Raw genomic sequence first — 21,809 nt, 5'->3', positions numbered from 1 at the left:
TCCTGGTTTCTATGTTACCACTAGAGGCCACTACTGTTCCATTTTCAACTTTTATTTGGGGGGGGGGGGAAATGTGCCGTTTCCCTTGTATTAATTATATTTTTAAAAGTATCAAATGTAAGCTCATATTAAAAATAATGAACTGAGTTCAACAAAAAAAAAAAAATTTATAATCAGTCCTGACCAGCTTAATTTCCCATGTACATTAACGTGTACATTTTAGGTTGGTCCTGAATTACTGTGAAGACAGTAAAGCCAATAGTCAGTGCTGAACAAATGAAAGATATTGAAAATGTACACACTTTCCAAAGCCGTGACCCTGGTAAGATCAAGGGGGACAGGGAGCTCTGATTGTTAAAGAGGACATTCCTCCATTTCCTCTTACAATATCTTGAGGCACTTTAAGTTTACAAAATAGCATCAGCAAAGTCCTTATGTACAGAAATTAAAATGTAACAAATTTAATCTATAATCATTTATATCCTCAATCACCGCACTATACTTAACATTTGCTTGGTAACAGTGACCTCATACAGTCAGAGAGATATTATGCAGGCACAGCATGATGAAAAATTTCAGAATTGTTTTGTGAGCTTATTCCTGTTTGGAACAGATTAATACAGCCATGTAAGTTTCTTGGTTTAGTTTCCTCTTTGTTCTATACTCTTTGTTGCTGCCCTCAGTCACCATAGCATCCCACACAGTAATGCTCAAAAACCACCTTCTAAACATCTCATTAAATTAGCTAGCTAGCTAAAGAACCTAAAGCTGAACCGTCTGTTACCGCAATGAATGAAAAGCATTCTATTTGCTTCCTCTTCACCCGACAGAAAAAAACAAATTAACCTACATTTTCAGCTCCCCTGTGTCTATTCTGCATGCACTGGGAGTGTCCGTTTCTTCATGACTATTCATAGATAAACAGATAAGTGACGGTTAGCTCGTTAGCAAGCGACACCTTTCGGTTGGCATTAACATGGCGTTCTGCAGAGTGGCTCGGTCTCGCTCCAGTAACAAAAAGGCAGCAGCCCAACACGGAAACCAAATCATTAAAGTGTTTTCTCATTTAAGTAGTACTCAAAATAATTTCCCATTTGTTTACTTCGCTAACTGTTGCAGCAGCTTTCTGAGTTGTATGAGAACTAAGGAGCTAAGTATGAGAAAACAGAACGACAACAATCAATGCTTGGCTGCAAAACAAGTAACCTAGAAAAAGCTTGTGTTGACGTTAACGTACGTTATTTTGGTCCAACTGATGCATGTACCATAGACTTTCACACTCAGTTTTGGAACCAGAAATTCACACAATGATGAGTGGAAATAAATGGTTTCCCAAAGATATTTATGAAAATTGTTAAAAACCCCAACAAATAATTTTTATAAGCCCGGGCAGTGAAATCTTATTTGTTGCTTTTTTAGTGCACCAACTTGAAGTTTGCTTTCTTTTCAAGGTTAATTTCTGTCAGTATAGTGCAAATTCAGCTAGTGTAGCGGAATAATAGGACATTTTCTTTGATAAATATCCTGGGACACAAAGGCCATTAATTGCATACTATTTGTTTGGCAGGCTATTTTTGTTTGCATTAAAACTGAACGTGACCCGGTGTTGAGGTCAGGGAAAGTAGAGCTGCGATCATCAGATAGAGAGTATATAGGTTTGACCCCAGTGGTACAGACATCCATTTTGATCTGTGTTACTGGTCCAGAATGTTTACACCTAAAACCCCATGAACTCTCAGCTGTTTATGACAGCTTTCACCTTGTTGATCATTATATTTTTGGTTAATTTCTTTTACAAAGATAATGAGTGTAATTCCCCAACACTGTATATGATATTTACCATAACAGGAGTCTGGTGGTTACTGCCATACTGTTTTATGTAAGTAAAATGTGTTAGAAATAGAGTTTATGTATATGTTGGTTTGAGAAGCTTGAAATGAATAAGTTAAAAACATAACCATGCAAATGTTTCGGCTGAGTAGTTTGTTTCTGTTACACCTGCTTATTTTTCGGCATATTATAACAGAGTGCAATATAATATAATGTAATATTTTAATTTAGGTTCATATAGTGTAACATTAGGGTACATTTGATTAAATTGTTGAGAGCATCACAGCTTTGAGTGTTATGCAAACAAATTGGATGGCACCCAGTTAAATGTACCCAGTACGAAAGTGAAGATTGGTGTGTTACTGTGTGATTCACTTTTGATGGTGGCTCTGAGTGAGAAATAACCATGGAGCGGCCGTCTCTAGGCAATGTGAATCGTTTAATGGCCGACGAGATTAAATAGGGGTTTTTTTTTGGGGGGGGGGGGTGGAAAGAAAGGCACAAACAAACAGAAAAGCTGGTTCGCGCCTAATTTGTGTAAAATTTTGGTCTACCAACTTTTTAAATGCTTGTATTACTTCCACTAAATCGAAGGCATTGTTTCGATTGAGCTTCCTTTGTTTGAAGTGACATCTCTGGTGGCTGTAACTATTAGCATTAGGAGGATGGATAATGACAATGTTTCACTTCAGACAGACTGTTAAGGAGAATGTAGCGGCAAGGGACAGTGACACAGGGGCCCTTCCTGAACCACATCACCCAAAAGCCTGTAGCGACATCACAGCCGAAAACAAGCCAACGTAATGATCCGTAATGATCAAAATTCTGCATTGCAATAAACCTGGGAAGGATAAGACAAGTCTTTAGATAAGAGTAATTTCATGGGGCATGAAATATGCTTTGTTTCTCCGGAATACTAATGTAGTGCAATTGGTATGCTGATGCCTAATGATCCAACGTCATGTCCTTGAATCATAACCATTATCAAAGAGCAGGTGCCACCACAGTTAGTTTTAGCAGGGGTGTTGAAAAGGCAGGACAAAGCATAATATACACAGACAGGCGATTGGATAATGATAAGTAATTAACTCGATGCTGGGAACTGACAGAAGGTCTGGTGTGGGTGAAGTGAAGGGGTATCTAATCTTTTCAGTGTCTCAGGGAGATGATTTAGTTAGTATGCTTTTGGTGCCCGTTGGCGTGCTTGACGTGCTTGTGATTAATTTAGAAGTCCTTTTTAGCCCTTTGTAGACAGTTGAAATTTTAACACTTCCGTCCAATAGTTTCATCAATTAGGTATGGTGCACGTCAAATTAAGTGTGCCTGACATTTTCTGTCAAGTCTAAGACAAAAGAGTAATTGGTATGAATATTTTGTAAGCACACAGCTCACCGTTTGCTGGACAAAGTTTGTTGGCTTAAGGAGCTGCAGTTTGAGGCAAATGGTGGAGTAAACAGTGTCGTGCGATACTGTATATAGGGGGGTGGACCTTAAATTTGAAGTAGCTAAGAACCAAGCACAAAAGCAGCTATATCAGTGAGTCATATTAAGTTCAACGTCCATTAGTGTCCACTAAAAAACAGCTCTGACAATCAACATTTAAATATGTCTCCAAAGCAACATGAGGTAAGTAACAGCATTTCAATGAGGCCCGAGTCAGGAATAAAATATAGTGAAAAAAGGAGTAGCATTTAAATATCATATATATAATTTTTAAATGCTACTGTTTTTTCATATATATATATATATATATATATATATATATTTAAAAAATGCTACCCATGAACAAACCACGTCAGCAAGAAGTGGTTGCTTAGAGATGGTTGTTAAAAGCTGTAAATCAACAGCCTGATAAATTACCACAGAATTGATACCATGGAATAACCACTCCAGTGACCCAGTCTTGACGAAATCTACATTATGACCTGAACAAACCTGGTAATTAAGCTTATGGTTCAGAAATCACTTGTATCCAGAGCCAATGCACAAACAGCTATAAAATGGAGTAAGGAGCAGGAAAATTGGACCCTTGAGCAATGGAAATAAGTATAATGGTGTGTTGATTTGTTTGTTACTCTTTTTTACATTTGGGTGGATTTACATTTGGACAAAGCCAATAAGATCCCTGTGACCCATAATGTCTGCTGCCAACTCTTAAACATGACTGTCGATCTGTAATGGTATCTTTGGGGAATCATTAGGTCTAAAAATGACTCTGCGTGATTGTGTAAGAGCCAGGGCCATGTATCAGACTGAATGTACCCTATTGTGCAAATAGTGATACATCATGATGTTTCCATATTTGAAAGTGCAAATGCCACCATACATGCAGCTAAACAAACTAGAAAGTTGTTTTATAAACATCAGCATGAAGTTAATCCTGTTGCAGGTTCTCCCCAGTCAGCTGCTCCAAACATCATTGATCCATCCATTTTCTGTAATTGCTTGTTCTATTCAGGGTCATGGGGGTCTGGAGCCTATCCCAGAGACTAAGAGTGCAAGGCAGGAAGCAATCCAGGACAGGGCACCAGCCATTGTAGGGTACTGTACACTTACACACCATTCATTCACACATATAGCTATGGGCAGTGTGGTAACTCCCAATTAACCTCAGCATGGTTTTGGACTGTGGGAGGAAACCCTAGGACAACACTGGGAGAACATGCAAACTCCACACACATGGAACCCTGGAAGGGACTTGAACCTGCGTCCCAGAGGTGTAAGGCAACAATGCCAACCACTGCACCGCACTCATCTTGTTTTCCTTCTGAAAGAACATTCCAGAATCCTGTTTCACACACATCAGGTCTGTATAATGGCGTTCGTAGAAGGACTGAAGCTGTTCTTAAGACCCCCTCCATATTAGTTTCTTCTTATTCCTATAATTTTACGTGTTTCTATTGTTTTGTGTGACCTTTGTAGGAATATGGTGTACAGTGTCACTGTTTTGTCCAAGAAAGTGTATAATATAGGATAAACAAGAAATATGATATTTTCAGTACTCCCTTGTGATAAATTTGGTGTTTTCAAACTTGTGCCGACTTTCACGTTCAGTAGCGCACTGTTTACAGGCCTCTAGGCAGAATTTTCTGTGGCTGCAGTGAAATTAAAGCTGTATATAGCACAGGATCTTCATTGACTTTTCTTGCATTTAGATTATGACCATTTAGCCTGATAAAGAGGGAGCGTAAATTCTTTAGGGACTATGTAAGGTGAGTTTTATCTTTAATTTGTGTAATGATGTTTTGGCTCCAGAACTCCTTCAAGGCGTTTTGAGAGATGAGAGATGCCTTTCTGCGAACCATTGTTGTACTGAGCTGAGTTTTTTGCACTTCCTGTTAGTTTTAATGAATCTGGCCATTCTGCTCTCCCCCTGTTATTAACAAGGTGTTTTCACCCACCTAACTGCCACTGACTGGATGTTTTTTGTGTTTATCACATTGTTCTCTATAAACTCTAGACATGGAATGGTGGCTGTTTTGAGATTCTGGAACCACCATATCTTACACCAGCAATCAAACCTTATTTACAGTCACATGTGTGAACCATTCTAATGTGTAGCCACACATGAAGAGCACTTTTTGACCCTGTCCGCATATTGTATAGATTTAGTTGCAACCACGTGATTGGTTGTTTGCAGTAACGAGCAGGTGTACCTAATAAAGTAGCTCCTGGGTATATAAATAAACATTTTAAACAGCTGTGCCTTTGTTTCTCCAGTTAGTTCAATGGCTTTTCTTGTCTTCCTGTCAGTGAGCAGTTTGTATTTCTTTGCGCACGTATAGTGCATTCTAGAATAAACAAATAGAATTTAAAATCTGCCTGTGCAAACATAAAGCTGAAGGAAGTAACCAATATTCCCTGCTCAAACTGTAAGTAAAACTAGCATAACCCTGCAGATGGATTCATTATCTCTTAGAATTTATTTCCCTCTCTCCTTCCTCTCTTTTCAGCCTGCTTTGGCAGATATGTTACATCCTCAATCTAGTAATAGTAGTTCTTCATGGATATAAAACATTTCATCCAATGAACCGAAAGCACAAAAGGCCATCTGTTGGGATGCTATGTCAAAGAGCACAAGCTGTGAGTCTAAGCTTAGCTTTGTATCAGAATACATTTCCTCTGTAAATCGACCATCACAACCTCTGTTGCTAATTTATTTAGCACATATGTTATAGGGCAAAAAACCCTCTGTTTACTGAATGCAATGCATCACACAGTATGTGCAAGTACTGTATATGTCAACATTAAGTGTCTTAGGGTTTTTTTAGTGGCTAATTGTAGTTTTGAAGTTGTTGTGCTTGGCAAATGTGCTCAAAATGGGGTTACAGAGTGTAATTGTACTCGTCACCTTTGGCAAGTTTGGGAGTAAGGGGCAACTTGACAGACGTATTCCTTTAATCCCTGTTTTAGTAACTTATTTGTACAGTTCAATGTTTCAAAACTATGATAGAGTATAAATGATGCCTACATTCTGTCGCGTACTGGTATGCGTAAGAAAAACCTAAAGAAAACATTTTGAAATATACTTAAAATTGCCTTTAATGTCACAGCAAAAATAAAAAGCCATACCAACCCCATGTTTCCGTTAAAGTGCATTGCACTGATCTGGCCACTCTGCAAAGTATAAAAGCCCTGTTAATGTACTGATGGATGGGTGAAGAGACCTTGTCTGAACTTCCTCCTTACTTGTTAGATGCTTTAAAACGCAAACAGTGCAGACTCTAAAATTTTCTTGTCATATGGCCTGACATTATTTTCACCCCTGTGACTCAGCACAGGCTGTTCGTGGAGCTTCTGATGTTCTCATGTGGAAATCAAAGCCTGCAGCCATTGTCTTAGCCCTTCCTAAGATCTCCGTTTACATCTCCATCTACTCCCATTTTGATTGGGCCGTTATTACTCTTTTGAGGGCTTTCTTGGTGGGGTTCGGTGGTAGAAATCAAATAATAAATGATCAAAGTGCTCAGGAAGAAAAGGCAGCTGTAACGTGACAGAAGGTCAAACGATACAGATTTAGTGCACCGGTCCCAAAAGCAAATGGTCTTTTTGAGCAGTTTGGCTGTGGGTTATAATGGCCGGAAGTACTCACAAGGGTGAGTTGCAAATGAAATCGTATTAGCATTTTTCACAGACTAAATTCACAGTACCTCGTAAAATTAACTTCTTTTGCTCTTGGGAGAGTGAACATTTCAAAGTAACACACCAGCAAATTGCTCTCTTAAAAAAACTGGGGATGTTCCCTAACAACTTCTGTATTTTTAGCTCCTTGGTTGTGCACACGCGTGTGGGTCAATTATGTTACATTGTAGGGACCAAATATCCTGTTATTTTGATGTTGTGGGGGGCATTTTTTTCAGTCCCCACAAGGGGAAACTCAATTCGATAAAAATCTGTGACTGCAATCAAAAAACTAAAAATGCCAAAAGTCTTTGTTTGGTTTCTTATGGTTAAGGTTAGGGCTGGGTAGAGGTTAAGATTGTCATTGTTGGGATTAGGGTTTTGCAAATAGAAATTAATGAACCATAGGGCTCTGTGTGGGCCAGTTAAGTTCTTCCACACCAAACTCACCCAAGCATGTCTTTATGGGCCTTGCTTTGTGCACTGGGGCACAGTCATGCTGAAACAGAAAACGGCCTTCCCCAAACTGTTCCCATAAAGTTGGATGCATTGAATTGCCCAAAATGTCTTGGTCCAAAATATCTTTATTGTTCCAAAATAACTGGATGAGACATAGTCAGGTGAGTTTGATATGGAAGAACTTGACTGGCCCACACAGAGCCCTGACCTCAACCCCACCAAACACTTTTGGGATGAACTAGTATAGAGATTGTGAGCCAGGCCTTCATGTCCAACATTAGTGCCTGACCTCACACATGCTCTTCTAGATGAATGGGCAAAATTCCCATAATCTTGTGGAAAGCCTTCCTAGGAGATTAGCAGGAAATGGGGGGACCAGCTCCATATTGATTCCTATGGGACGTCATAAAAGCTACTGTGGGTGCAATGGCCAGGTGTCCCAATACTTTTGTCTATGTAGTTTGAGACTCATTTTCAGTAGTTTTAATTGCTGTAATTGTTCTGGCTCATGTATATTCCCCAGAACCAAAATTAGTGTAATTCCTCCTTTGCACACAGTAAAATTAACATTAAAAAGGTCAGCGCTCCTCATTATACGGTAACTGTAAGGCGGACTTTGGGGGATTCGGAATGATCGCCTAACCCCGCAGCCATTCTGTTGGGTGTTCTAGACAAATCCTAAATATAGATTTCATAGATGTCTGTCTCAGGCTGGGGTAATTGGGGAACATCATATACTTGCATCCTAAAAATGAACAAAATTATCACAGTAGTCATAATTCCCCCTGAAAATTTCACCTGAAACCAGCAGACTGTGGCATTTTGGTCATATCTAGCATACAGAGTACTGCTCACTTGAGGGTTCCTTTGGGAGATCAGCACTTGTACTAATAAACCAGCTTAGCAGGCGCACATACGCACTAGGTTCTCTGGTTTTATATATTGACGCATCCAACAGCAAAGAAATCATTTAATCTTGTGATAAATACCAAATACAAAAATTGTACTCGTTTGCTAAAAGTGTTGCAGCATTGCATAAAAAAGTGCGTTATTGTTTCCTCAGGGGCAAATTCTAGTAAGGGCAATCAGAATCCAGTTTTTTTTTAACCAAGTATGCATGCATACAAAGAATTTTATGCGGTGCATTTGCTCCTATTACACAAAGAGCTAAAGTTGGTCCACCTGCCCAGGGCAGCATCGTTTAAGGCAGGCTGACTGACTGACAATCTGCTGCCACCAACCCCTAACTCATCCACTTTTGTTCGCATGCTTCAGAGACAAAGTGAAATTTGGTGGTGAATTTCGCCTGGGCGGGTGTGTCTGCGTGCCCAGGACTCACGTGGGCTGTCACATGCAGTGTTTGCCCATCAATATATGAGAATTGAATCGCATGCTTCAAGTGTGTATGATTATTTTATCACCTGGATGTGCTTTTTAATTGCATATCAGAACCACTAGCTTTTTGGTCTGGGTAGTTCTGTTCATGATTATAATCAGAGTGCTATTTGCAGAGGTCTCCTGGTGCTTATTGGTCTGGGATGGGTTTCCGCTATTGTCATGCAACATGAAGTCTGTGGGCTTCCTTGCAATTTCTCTCTGAAATTGGACCAGTACTTTTACAGCCATAAGGAGCCAAGCCTGTATTCTGGGATTTACTGGCTTCTGTCAATATTATTAACTATTAGACTGCAAGTTTCTTTCCATGGCAATGGAATAAAAAACGGTTTCTGTGGTAGGATTGCTCTCTCCAAACGAGCATGCAAAAGAGCACCTGAACGCTGAACGATTCTTCTGAACGCTGTTATTTGGGCAGATTGGACACTTTGTAATTGTAGTCTATGAACGATTCCTGACCATAGCAGTGCGTTCTCGTGGAAAACATAAGGTCCAGGAGGCGGGTTTAAACATGTATTTTGATTGATTGGAAATCCCAGGTCATGTGACCAACTGGAATACTTAGGAAAAAAAATAGTTGCTTCAAAGGTTGGGGCACAATTTATGTTTTTCGTTTTAACTCCTTTGAAAGTTGGCTTTTTTAAAATAAACATGCTTTGTCATTATCTTTCACATCAATATTAACTTGGATTTGGTGAAGATAAGACGGTCAGATGTGTTTTAATATGTAAAGCTGTAGAAGCTAAGGAGCTGCACTTTCTGTATATCAATAAGGTATTAATTTTAAAACAGAAATAGTAAATGGCTCTTACACAGCATGTTCCCAGTGATTGTTGCACCGTAATCTATTTTTGCTTTGTATAAAGAACTGCTGCAAACTTGCAATCCAGCACTAAGAAAATCTTTTGAAAAGTTTTCTAATGTAACTCCTTTTTGCTTAAGAACACTTTTGTTCATTATGATAGTTAGTGGGCATTAGTCTGAAGGCTCAAATGCACCAGTTTTTGTGTCCACGTCTTAATTTATTAACTTATCCCCTCACTGTCATCTCCTTCTGTGAGGGTAAGTTTGTCCATTTGGATGTAATTATGACCAGTTCATACACAATCACGCTTATTATAATCGTGTTGCTAATCTGCTTGTCTGAGAGTTTGTGCCCTGGGATGGTTCCTGAGACCCTGCACTGGATAAGTGGCTATGGAAATTCGCAGGTGTTCCAAAATCTGGATAGAAGTTTACTAAGGGCGAGTCCTCCAAAAGACATCTAGTAACAGACAAACCAAAAAAACCAAAAAAACCTGCCAAATGACATCTACATTATCACTGTATCAGTGTTAATTTTGACAGCAGATTTCAATTTAGTTTTAGTCATAGTCTTTTGACTAAAATGCAATTTTAGTTTTTGTCATATTTTAGTCATCTGTTTTGTTTTAGTTTTAGTCTAGTTTTAGTCGACTAAAAAGCATAAGATTTTAGTCGACTAAATCTACTGTAGATTTAGTTGACTAAAATATATTGGGTTTAATTTAAATGTAATTTAGTTAAACCGTGGTAATATACAAAATATTCTAACTTAAAATTAAATAAAGCCAAGTCTCATTAAATATGTGGAATATCGTCTTTCCATAAAAACCAAAAATTAGATATGCATTGTTTAGAACTTGCATATGACATTCTTCATTCTGTAAAGCAAAAGTGCAACTCCAAATTATTTAAAAGAAAAACTGTATTTGGCAGTAATGCCATTGCAAATACTGCATGACCTGAAAAAATTACCTTGCAGATGTCGCTTTAGATTTGTTGTATTTTTACCAGCGATTTCCGCTCCACACGGTTTACACAAGGTCTTGTTTGTCTTGACATCAAACGTGAAATTATTCCATATATCTTCTCTTCTTTTTCTCCCAGCCATTGCCATGTCATTTTAGTTTAAGTCAGACAGACACCCACCAATGTATGCAAGATGTACTGTCGCATCTCGCGTCGCAAGGTGAATCAGTATCTTAATTTTCCAAATTTGCGTGTGCGTCTCACCGCGCCACGCACCAAGATTAATTCTGATTGGATCATTTCCAAAAACGTCCCTCACTCACATTTTCGTCTCGTTTTTATTAGTTAACGAAAATGTCAATATATTTTTATTATAGTTTTCGTCATCATCACTTAATTTTTATTTAGTTATCGTCTCGTTTTCGTCAGTGAAAATTTGTCGTTGACGAAAATTATAACGAAAATATTTCGTCAACGAAATTATCACTGCACTGTATCAAGTAGGATCATTTCATGAATAATACAGCTTGCTCTTGCGTTTGATTGTGATTGTTTTGGATCATGCTAGATCAAAAACCGAAATATCAACTATGAGTATACACGATACAGTTTACTTACAAGAATAGCTGCAAGGACACAAGAAGAGGGAAAGAAGAATGGACAGTCTGGTCACCCAGTAAGAGCTAATGGAAACCTTACATCAAAATGCAAAGCGGTTTATGTACCTTAGGGTTCTATTTTAGTTCATATAGGAACAGGAAAAGTGCAACGTACAAATCTGAGCCTTAAGACCCGTATGTCACCAGGGGCAACATGCCATTTTTAGTTGTTCTGTTACCTAAAGATTAGAACCAGCCTCCTGCTGTTTCTTCAGAGACCTGAAAGCAGTGTGCCATTTGGTATCAATTCATAAGCCCAACCGTAACAAAAGCCAGGCCCGGGAAGGGGGTATCAACGCTATTAACTGACGCCTCCTGCATGGGCCCTTGCGCGTGCAGAGGGGGGGTTGACACCACTGAAGGGGCCCATTAACGTGGGGGCCGGGGGCCAGAGCTCGGCTCCGGAAGGCCGAAGCCTCATGGTGCGATGTGGGGGCGTGGGCCGTGATTCAGCATGCTGTAGACCTTTGGATGAAAGAGGGCTTCAGGTGAACCATAATTACACCTTTATGTAAGGTGGCTTATGACTCCTTCCCTGGGGCTCCACTCTCTCCCCGGCAGCCACTCTTTCATGCAACCTTTTGTTTCCCACAAAAGCCTTAATTTTGAAGGGCTTTAGGGAATATGGCTTTGATACAGTTTTCTCCTGCTTTGGGGGCTTAGTGGCAATGGCAGCAATGGACTGGTGCATTTTCGTGTTGTATCTCTATACAGTAGGACTGCATCAGATTGCTGTAGCCTAACGTTTGTTAGCATTTAGCCTACATACTTGTCTATATTTTTTACTTTTACTCACGACATTTTGAACTGTCTCTGCGTTTACGCAGCAACATTGCAAATGCTTCTTGTGTTATAGGACATGTCTAAATATTGTGCTCCTGCATGTTGTGCTTCTGTTGCAGTTAGTTATGTGGGCAGTGGTGGCTTAATGGTTAGGGAAGTGCACTTGTAATTGAAAGATTATAGGTTCGAATCCCTGACCTGCAAGACACCACTGAGGTGCCCTGAGCAAGGTACCGCCCCCAAGCACTGCTCCCCGGGTGCTGAATTAGCTGCCCCCTGTTATGTCAAGATGTCACATATGGGTTAAATGCAGAGAACACATTTTGCTGTGGTGTGTCAACAATGATCACTAAACTAAATTTTTATACTATTGCTGGTATACTGTATATAGGGACAGACTAACATCTCTGTGGGCCCTAGACTGACATGGGTAAGGGGCCCCTAAGTGGGACATTTTTAGCAATTTTTTAAAGCCAAAAGAGAAAAGAGAGGGAATTATACACGATGGAACATCAATAATATGCTAATCAAAGCTCGGGGTGCCAGTGGTAAAATTTACCAATCAGGGTGGGGTTGGAGTGCTTTCAGTAAAAGTCACCGATCGAGGGGAGGGGGATAACGCCACAGGAACGATTGGCCAAATTTAAGCAGTTTAACTGTTCCCTCTTTTGTTATGGTTAGTCTTGAACTTTTGCATACGCTCGTTTAATTGTGGTCTCTCCAGGTTTGTTCGCAATTTGTCTACAGCTCTAGCAACATAGTATCAAAGACACAGGAGATGTAATGTTAGTCATGTATCTTTGCACTGTTTCCTTCTTCTGTTGGCTATTTGTGCTGGTGAAACAACCGGTAGCGCAAAGTCGTAGTGTAGAACAGTCCATTACAGCCAGGAGTGGGGGCAACTTTGTATATCTGTCCTGCCCCGATGGTCCGATCCTCCCGTGTGCCACGCCCCCTCATCTACCCCGTGTGGAATTCCTGTGTTACCAGCCGTTTCTAGTTGTGTCTAATTAGTCTGGTGTATTTAAGGCCGCGTTAAGTTTGTTCTTCGTTTATTCTATGTTCCCAATTTGTCTTCTTCCAAATAAACCCTTGTTTACCCGATTGTACGGCTTCTGTGCTGCTTCCCCGGGGAAGACACGACAATATCCAGAAACCTGTCAGACATGTTGCTATAATTTAAATGATCAGTATGTTATATCCTTAAATATAACTTGGAAATTGTCTTCATGGGGCCCTGCCTCTGACGGTATCCTGGAAAATGTTTTAACAGCATTCTCAAAACCATGCTCCATGATATCTTCCCTTTTAGTACAGTAAATTACTTTCTTCTAGTTTCTTAGGCTGTCCAGTCTTGATGCAGAGTTAGGGCTTTAATATGTTGAATGTGATGTGCTGTATGATGTAATGTAACCAAATGCAAATAAAAGGTTTGTGTAAAAATTCTTAGATTACCTCAGAATTCTTTCTCAGTAGCATAACAGTATGTCATTGGCTCGGAACCTTGTATCTTCTGACACTCCATATGATACTTTTCTAGAAGCACCACTTCAGAAGTGTAGACAAGCTGTGAAATTTCTAGGCTCTGCGTTCACTAAAATAAAGGTCACTCTTGACTTGGAAAGAACAAGTTAGAAAGAACTTTTGAATATACATCTATATTCATACATTACTGTTTTCAGTTTACTTTCAACTCATAGGATTTCTGAATCACTGGTGACAGAAATGTGTTTTTCATGTACAAGGTAGTATATTACATCAAACATCATTTGGAATGGATAGCAAAAATTGCAATAGTACTACACTGGTACAAATATTTAACTTTTGGAATGTTGTATTGACGAATCACTAAGAAACTTGAGCTATGATTCGTCATTCACTATCACAGGGTGTACATGCACAATTCAGAGTCACTGACCTCTGTATTTTTAAGCTGTCGGGAGAAACCTGAGTGCCTGGAGGAAAATCACAGGGAGAACATGCAAACGTTCTGCACACAGATTCACCCACAACCTGGTAGGGCGAAGCCACAATGCACAGATATTCATGACACATGTGGAAGGAATAGCAGTATGCTAATATGCTAATGAGCTACCTGCTCAACTGATGAATGACCTACCAGCTTTGCTACACAACAACCAGCTATTGAACTCCACCTCATAAATGTTCTGCAAACTTTAATCAACATGTGAGCCAAATTATTTTGTCATTTAGCTTGATGACATGGAGATGAGGGGTCACATATATATGCACATAATAGAGAGAACACCAAAACGATATTCAGTTTCCATATCATTTATCATTTGGTTTTTTTATTTAATTAAAAGGGGGTCACATGACCTCCCAGCAGGAGTGAGCCAGATTCAACACTGAGACCAAAACCTGTTAACCTGCCTCTAAGTTCCTTTCTTATTGTGGCCATATTGACATTTAGTGTGGTTATTTCTGGGTGTAAATAAGTCCAAGTCAGGGGTGGAATTTAAGAATTTATGATACTAGCCAATTGGGCTAGTTCAATAAAAAAAAATGTACTAGCCCAGACATATTATCACTAGCCAATGTACAATGTCATAAAGAGCAAACAAAGGCCTTCACGTGTAAAATAAATAAAAAAGTTGTTTTATAGTAACGCTAATGTGTGAATTTTGCCTGCAGTACATACGTTTTTTTGCATTTTCATGGACTAGTAATCAGTTTTTTTTTGTGCTCAGCCTTTGTCTAAATTACTTGCCTCAGGCAATTGTGTGAGCTTAATTTCCAGCCTCAGTCCATTGCTATGTTCAGAGTGCTTCTGTTGATTCTAACAGTAAGATTTCGTGGATGTCACTCATTATAGAACATAGTGTCACTGCACATACACTGTTGTAGTTGGCAGTAGTTGAAGAAAGTGGGAATTAATGGAAAATCAAAAAAAACAACAACATGAATTGATATTACAACCAAAAGCTATTATCCTCCTAAATATACAGTAATTGTCAGTGATGCTTAAGTCCCCCAATTATGAAGAGATTTCCAGGATAGCTATGTAGAACAATAACGATCCTCAATGACTGACTCAGTGATTGCCTCTTTCTTTGTTTTGTTCTTGCTGATAGTTGAAGCTTTTGCACAGAAGTAATGTAACCAAGATGCTCTTAACCCTGGAAAATTGGCGCCTTTCAGTCCTATATATATGTGATGAGTCCGAGCAAGCTTGCATATAGCAGTATCTAGTACATTTCTTGCAATGACTAATTTGTCTGCTTCACATGTTTTAAAAGCTAAATCTAAATATAATTTGGTATTTAAAGGAAATCTAATTCAGATTCCAAAGGAGAAATCTCATTATGCAATCCGCTATCAGATTTTCACTCCTGTTGCTAGAAATCTGAAGAAGTCATTTAGGTATGGAAAATGTGAAACTGGCTTGTTTACCGCTGAAGTTAAATTGGTCATATCAAATTGTGGATGTCCACCTGAACATCTTCTACAAATAAGAGTGATGATAGTATAGCTAGTGCAGCTCAGAGTTCCAACATAAGCTAGAACAAGGTGGAGATCTTTAAAAAAAAATCTGAGGTGACTTAACACACGAACTTCTTGTAGCTTGGCTAACAATAATAGGTTCCAATGCACTAATTGGATTGTGAAGGCAGAACCGCCATATGGCTTTGATTAGCTCTTGCATTGCATGGTCTTTAGTAAACAGACAAAAGCCAGCAGATGAAAAGAGAGCATTAACATTGCATCCTTTTTTTGTCCTTTTGCAGGGGATACTATAAAAGTTTTTCATATATTAATCAATTTGATTTGTTTAGGGGTTTCAGTCCTGTTTCTCATTTGGCTTAACTAAACTGCCCAAAGCCCATTTGCTGTCCTTGTAGCAATTTCCAAATCAATACTTTGCTGAGTCCCTTGATGGAACTACCATATCAATACAAATCTAGGGTTCCAGAAGCTACAGGCAAGCCATCTATGAATAGCACTCTGTGCATTGTAGTGAGTCATAGCAGAATAACACATACAAAGCTGGTATTTTTTTCATAACCAGACATTATTTCTCACAAACACAGGTCCATGCAAGGGCACCACCAATAGCTCATAATGTGGAAACCGCAGTCCCAAGAACCAGGACACAGCAAATCAAAGGCAGAAACTAGAGTGCCCGATGCACTGCATTTCTGAAAACACAGACGCTGCATTCTAAAAATAGCTTAAAAAAAAGTGTATAAATTGTGCCCCACACACTAGACAATTATATTGTACCCCTGAGGAGCTGGTGAAGGAATGGCCCAGTTTAAGTGGTCATACATTGAGTGGTAATCTGGAAACTGCAGTAGAGCTGTTTATAACACAAGGTTTTTTATGTGTGCATGTTTTTTTTTTTTTTTTGCAATTGCCCATGACACAGCTTTAACCCTGACCTCAGCTAAAACCTTTAATGCTCTGGCGAATTTTGTATTCACTGATCTACTGCTGCAATCGGCTTTCAAGAACAGCTTTTGAGGTGGAAATCCAGAACATAGCCTACCTGCAATGTGGAATCCCTTTAAAAGCAAAGGGGCCCTTCGTGACATGTTAATAAGCAAAGTGTCACTTATGACAATAAAAAAAGCTGCTTTTCCCCCTCTCCATATTTAAATATATTAATACTGGATAGAGAGAGAGAGAGAGAGATTTATTTGACTTATTTCTTCAGAAAAACATTCAGCTGTATTGAGTTTGAGTACGACCCATCTTACCGGTCATTGCTATTCATTTAGGCTGACAGTGAAATGATTAGTCAGTAATGTTGGATTATAGAATTTGACAAAGTTCCTGTTCAGCCCTGGCATTAATTTTCAGGTCATTCTAATACATATTCAGAGTCATGGTTGCCCTTAACCCATTGTTGCTGGCTATTTTACTGGAATATGCACTCATGTAAGTCTATCAATACAGAGTGGTCCAAATGAGAATGCAATTACTGGCAGCTCTGGATGGCAAAGAAACAAGTTAATATTTGTGAATCTGTCCATTATCCAGATGACGGTGAAATTAGTCTCGACAAGCATTTAATCCTCAGTTGTTTGCTTTGTGCCTTGCATTGCATGTGTCCCTATGTTCAAGAAGATAAGCGTTATTCTATTCTAGTGGATTTTGGGTAATTACATTATCTCTTTAATAGCAGCATAACTGTTTCTGGTGCTCAGAATGATTTTACATGCTTCAACGAAAAGAATAGTAGGCTGATCCATAATTTTAAAAAACCAGTCCTTGTGGTAATTATTACGCCCACAGAAAGGCTTGGCCACTTTAAACCAACATTTAGCTTATTACAGCCTGATCTGTAAATGATATTTTGTGCAGAATAAATTAGCAAACAGAACTGAGAATTGGTTTCTTAAAGGTAGGTGAATGTCACCTCAGTTGAGCCACATTACCTTGACAAAGGAACCGTGAAATACTTTGGTTTTTTTCGTACAATTTTATTGTATGAAAACGCTCTGAAGTTTCCCCAGTGTCCCATGTGGAGATTTGCAAATGAGTAATTAATAAAGTTATTAATTAGTTTAACTGCAAGCAAAGGAACACAAGGGATTTGGAATTTTTATATGCTGACCACAGAACAAAAGCTGCCTTCCAGCTCCTGCAAATGGAAACATTATATTTATTATGTTCTGATAAATTGGGACAAGCTGGGCAATGCTGCTGGACATTTCCAGTTTCTTCTTACGCAAACTTTCCTGTAGTTTTCCGTCTGATTTCATTGTTGGGCCCATATGCACGGGCCTTAATCCCAACTGCTCCAGGGACAGCCTCACCCTACTGTCTCAGCTGCAAGTCATTTTGAATGACACCAACTCCTCAATAAATGTAGGGCAGTATTGGCCCTAGCCAATGAGGCGCCAAAGGTGAGCGTCACCTCTGGTGCCCCCCCCGAGGGAAAGTGAAATTGACTGGCAAGTCGACACTCCCCAGAAGTTGGTGCCCTGGGCGGCTGCCTATATCACCCTTCACTGATGTAGGGTGAACAAAATACACCTGAAGACAGTCATTTTTCAGAGATATGCTGGTGTTTATTGGGCAAAGGTAATGTAGTCGACCAGATAGTTCACGTATTAAAGGATTACCTCTTGCAGCAATCGGTAAAAGATTATTAACTATGGCAGGTGTTGCGTTCTTGGTTAAATAGTCAAAACAGGTGTTGATAAAGTGCTTTTATCTACTGGTAAAGAATAATGTTGCACATTGCTCATCAATGTCATGGAATCATGGGTATTTTCTGCATTTAAATTGCCCTGTGTTATTTCTCGTGTGATTCTCTCCTTTTTGGGACATAGGATGCTCATTAGCCCTTGTCAAACTCCTTGGAGTAAACAAGATTTCCTGCTCATTTGGTTTCACTGTCTAGATGATGCAGTGTCTGAACCACACAGCACAATAAAGATGCCATTTGTGTTATTTGTTTTCTGAGCAACTTTTATTTTCAGTGACAATTCTCACGCTTCAATATATTATGAAAAGTCATGGAAGAATAGTAGAATTAGTTATGCATGTTTCATTCAGTCTATGTATGTACTTTGCCACATGACGCTGACCAGGAAGAGTGGTTGGATGGATATATACATTGCATATGTCTATTACTTTGCATATGCAGTGAGCAGATTATACATGTTTGTTTATTTATTTTTTGTCTTGCATTTCTTTGCTTGTCCAGTGTAGAATGAAACTAGGCGTGAGTGTATCTTGACAAATGTGCAGTTGCATTTACTTGTTCTTGTTCTTGCAATTAGAGCATGAAGTGCTTAATGTCACGCAGCATCACCTACCTAGATACATAATAATGGTTATATCCTCCTTTCCCAATGACTCTCTATCACAGCATCTATGTAAATATGCCGCATTTCAAACCAGGACAAGGAACAGAAAAATTAACAGCCATTCAGATTGTAGCAGGTTGTCCTCCTGCTTCATTGCCTGGTAGATATTTGAAAGTGACCATCATTGCTGTTGATCAAGGATAAAGCTGCTTATGCCTATTATTATAAATGGTTCAAAGCTTGCATGATTTACTTGTGTACCTTGCCAGTATAATCAGAGAAACATTTTTAGAAAGTGGAGAAAGGCTAGGGATTGTTATCATGCCATATGCCCAGAAAGCTTATCATTACTTCAGCCAATTTGTCTGTTCATCGGAATTTTTCACTCTCCTTACCACTGTGGGAGTATATTCCATTTGTCTAGATCAGGGGTGTCAAACTCCAGTCCTGGGGGGCCGGAGCCCTGCACATTTTTGGGTTTCCCCTCATTTAACACACCTGTTTCAACCCCTTGTGCTAATTACCACACAGCTCTTGAGCTGAATCATTTGTGGTGGAACAGGGAAAGAACTAAGCTACACTGGGATATAGGATTATTTTTTGTGGAAAACTAGACATTTTTTATCATTAGACTGCTTTGTGAGCCTGATTCTGAATTTGTCATTTGGCAAGTATTTTTAGGTGGATTACTTTATTTGGTGAAGGCAAAAGAAGCCAAGGTTATATTAATATTCAGCACCCCAATAAAGATAAGACTAATGACTCTTAGAGCACTCAGAGGAACAATGGGCAGAAGATCAATGGGACAAACTCTTCTGGCTCACTCCTCTGAGAGTAAAGAGGTAAGCAAAGGCCAAGATGATGGAGATCTGTGACACTTATGTTTGTAGGATCACTCTACGAAACTGGGCTTTGATAGTGAAAAGTGGGTCTCGCAAAAATGTGGTAACATGACAAAAACCCAAATAGATGGATGGGATGTCGGAAGATGAACCACCGAGCACAATGTCACCGTGGTAACCAAGATGGCTACTCTTGTTTAGACATTAATATACATACGGTATATGCATTCTGTACTGTAACTTAATGTGAAATGTGCAATTCTTCTGGTGTCCAGTATACAGACATGCTGAGGGACTTGCGCCCCACTGGTAAACTACCCTGTATTTGAATGTGTGTGTTGCAGTGACTCACCCTTTATAGGGGTGACATACTAGAGTTGAAAGTTAAACAACAAAACAAGAATGGAGAATAACATCCGTGTGCCTACCTTTAAAAATGTTAGCATTATATTGATTGTTTACTGTTGATGGCATTATCTCAATAAAGTTTGATCCATCTTAGGGGCAGGAATTGATTGTTCCAGCTTGTCTTCTACTAACTAGGTTGATCTCCAGTAATATGGAAGTCAGGATTACTCTGAATAGTGATGCCTTGGTCCCATATGAGCCGTATTTTTCATGGGCCCCTGAAGGTATCTCTGATGCATAATGATCCATATGAGGACAATCTACCAGCAAGGTGGTAAGTGCTCATATTTGATTAGTCTTGGGGCCTCAACCCACACATCATCTTCACATACACCCTAAGGAGATGAGATTGCAATGGACTGCGGCCTGCCTGGGGTGTCTATGGTTTTTCATTTGGACCATTTACTGTAATAATCTTAAAAGGAATCACAGAGTAGGTGGTAACCTGTGTAACCAAATTCTTTGATAAAATTACCTAAATCTTGTGTAGGTCTAGTCCGTTGTAACTAATACAGTAGAACAAGTCTGTCAAGAAGCAAATTATAGATGGACATATGCTCATTTGAATTGGTTTAATTTGTAAACAAATTTATTAGAACAATTAAACTCACAAAGTGTTACTCCATTCGTCTCCTGCCCTTTGTCCTGTTGAGGTGAGTTTGTGTCAGTTTCTGACTTGGTGAGCTGTCTAGCTAACCGAGTCTGTTATACTGGTGATTGCAGACAATTCGCTCCTGTGTCTTCACAGCCTGAATTAGAATCCAAGTATACGTGGCTGCAAAACTCCAGTTTGTCCATACCTATATTTTGCTTTACTTGCACCTTCTGTTTTCATTTTTTTCGTTTTATTTTTAGGATCAAGAGATAACATGTCTTCAGGCTAGGTTACCATTTTTCCTGCATTTTTTTTTGTTTGTTTTAAATGTGCCCAGCACAGGGTTGGTCCACCAAATAGGTGACAGGGGGATTTGCTTAAAGCATCATTTAATTAGGGGGTGCGAAAGTGCGAGCAAAAAAGAAATATGTAATATTTTTGTGAAACTGGCATCAGTTAGTTAACAGCTGCATATCCTCTACTATTGAAAAGTTTTTAATGTAAATGAGCAGGCAAAATTTGGTTTCTGCTGATTTTTTTTTTTTTGGGGGGGGGGGGGGTTGCACTGGATCAGTCTTTATATGAAACCTTACCTTCGGTTTTCACCCCAGAATCTCCCACTATAAACATTAATGCAAAACATACTTTTAATTTAGTCTTGTGAATGTATTCACACTGGCACCACATTAATTGGATAATTACTCTTTGATAAAACTCACCATTTGGAAGCCACTGTTTGTGTTGTGTTTTCCACTTCCATGTGGATTCACCTTTTTTGAAGCTTGTTTGATGCTGTTTTATGCAGGCTTTGCAAATTGGTCAGTGAGAGGTGTAAATTGCATAGTGCGTAGTGTCCTGTGTCCGCAGTGTTTCTCTCTTTCGTCCTATGGCAGTTTGAGACATGCCAACAGAGTGGGCAAATGACCCCACAAGAATAGATGTAATAATATTGATAATACATGGCTCTGCATAACATCTAATAAGATATTCAAAAAAATACTATAGAATTAAATCTGACTGAACAATGATGAAGTGCATTTAAAAACAAATAAGTTTTGTTTATTTTTTTTCTACAGAATATAGCCAAGGAACGATAAAGAACTTAAGTCAAATCAGGGATTTAGTCTCTGAAAACCTTACGTGACATAAAAAATTAAAAAGGAAT

The 21,809-nt window shown here is 39.1% G+C and overlaps 1 long non-coding RNA gene across 1 annotated transcript in view; it reads left to right on the top strand.

The window, feature by feature from the left end:
• The first annotated feature begins 5,559 nt into the window (after positions 1-5,559).
• The window catches only part of LOC111857491 (uncharacterized), a 38,802-nt gene continuing 22,552 nt past the window's right edge, over positions 5,560-21,809 (top strand). The window contains exon 1 of the long non-coding RNA XR_002841367.2: positions 5,560-5,702. This is a non-coding gene — a long non-coding RNA (uncharacterized lncRNA). The remainder of the gene's footprint in view (positions 5,703-21,809) is intronic.

Source organism: Paramormyrops kingsleyae, chromosome 2, assembly GCF_048594095.1.
Source record: "Paramormyrops kingsleyae isolate MSU_618 chromosome 2, PKINGS_0.4, whole genome shotgun sequence".
In the NCBI taxonomy this organism is placed as follows: Eukaryota; Metazoa; Chordata; class Actinopteri; order Osteoglossiformes; family Mormyridae; genus Paramormyrops; species Paramormyrops kingsleyae.
This window is presented reverse-complemented; position numbering and strand designations above follow the sequence as displayed.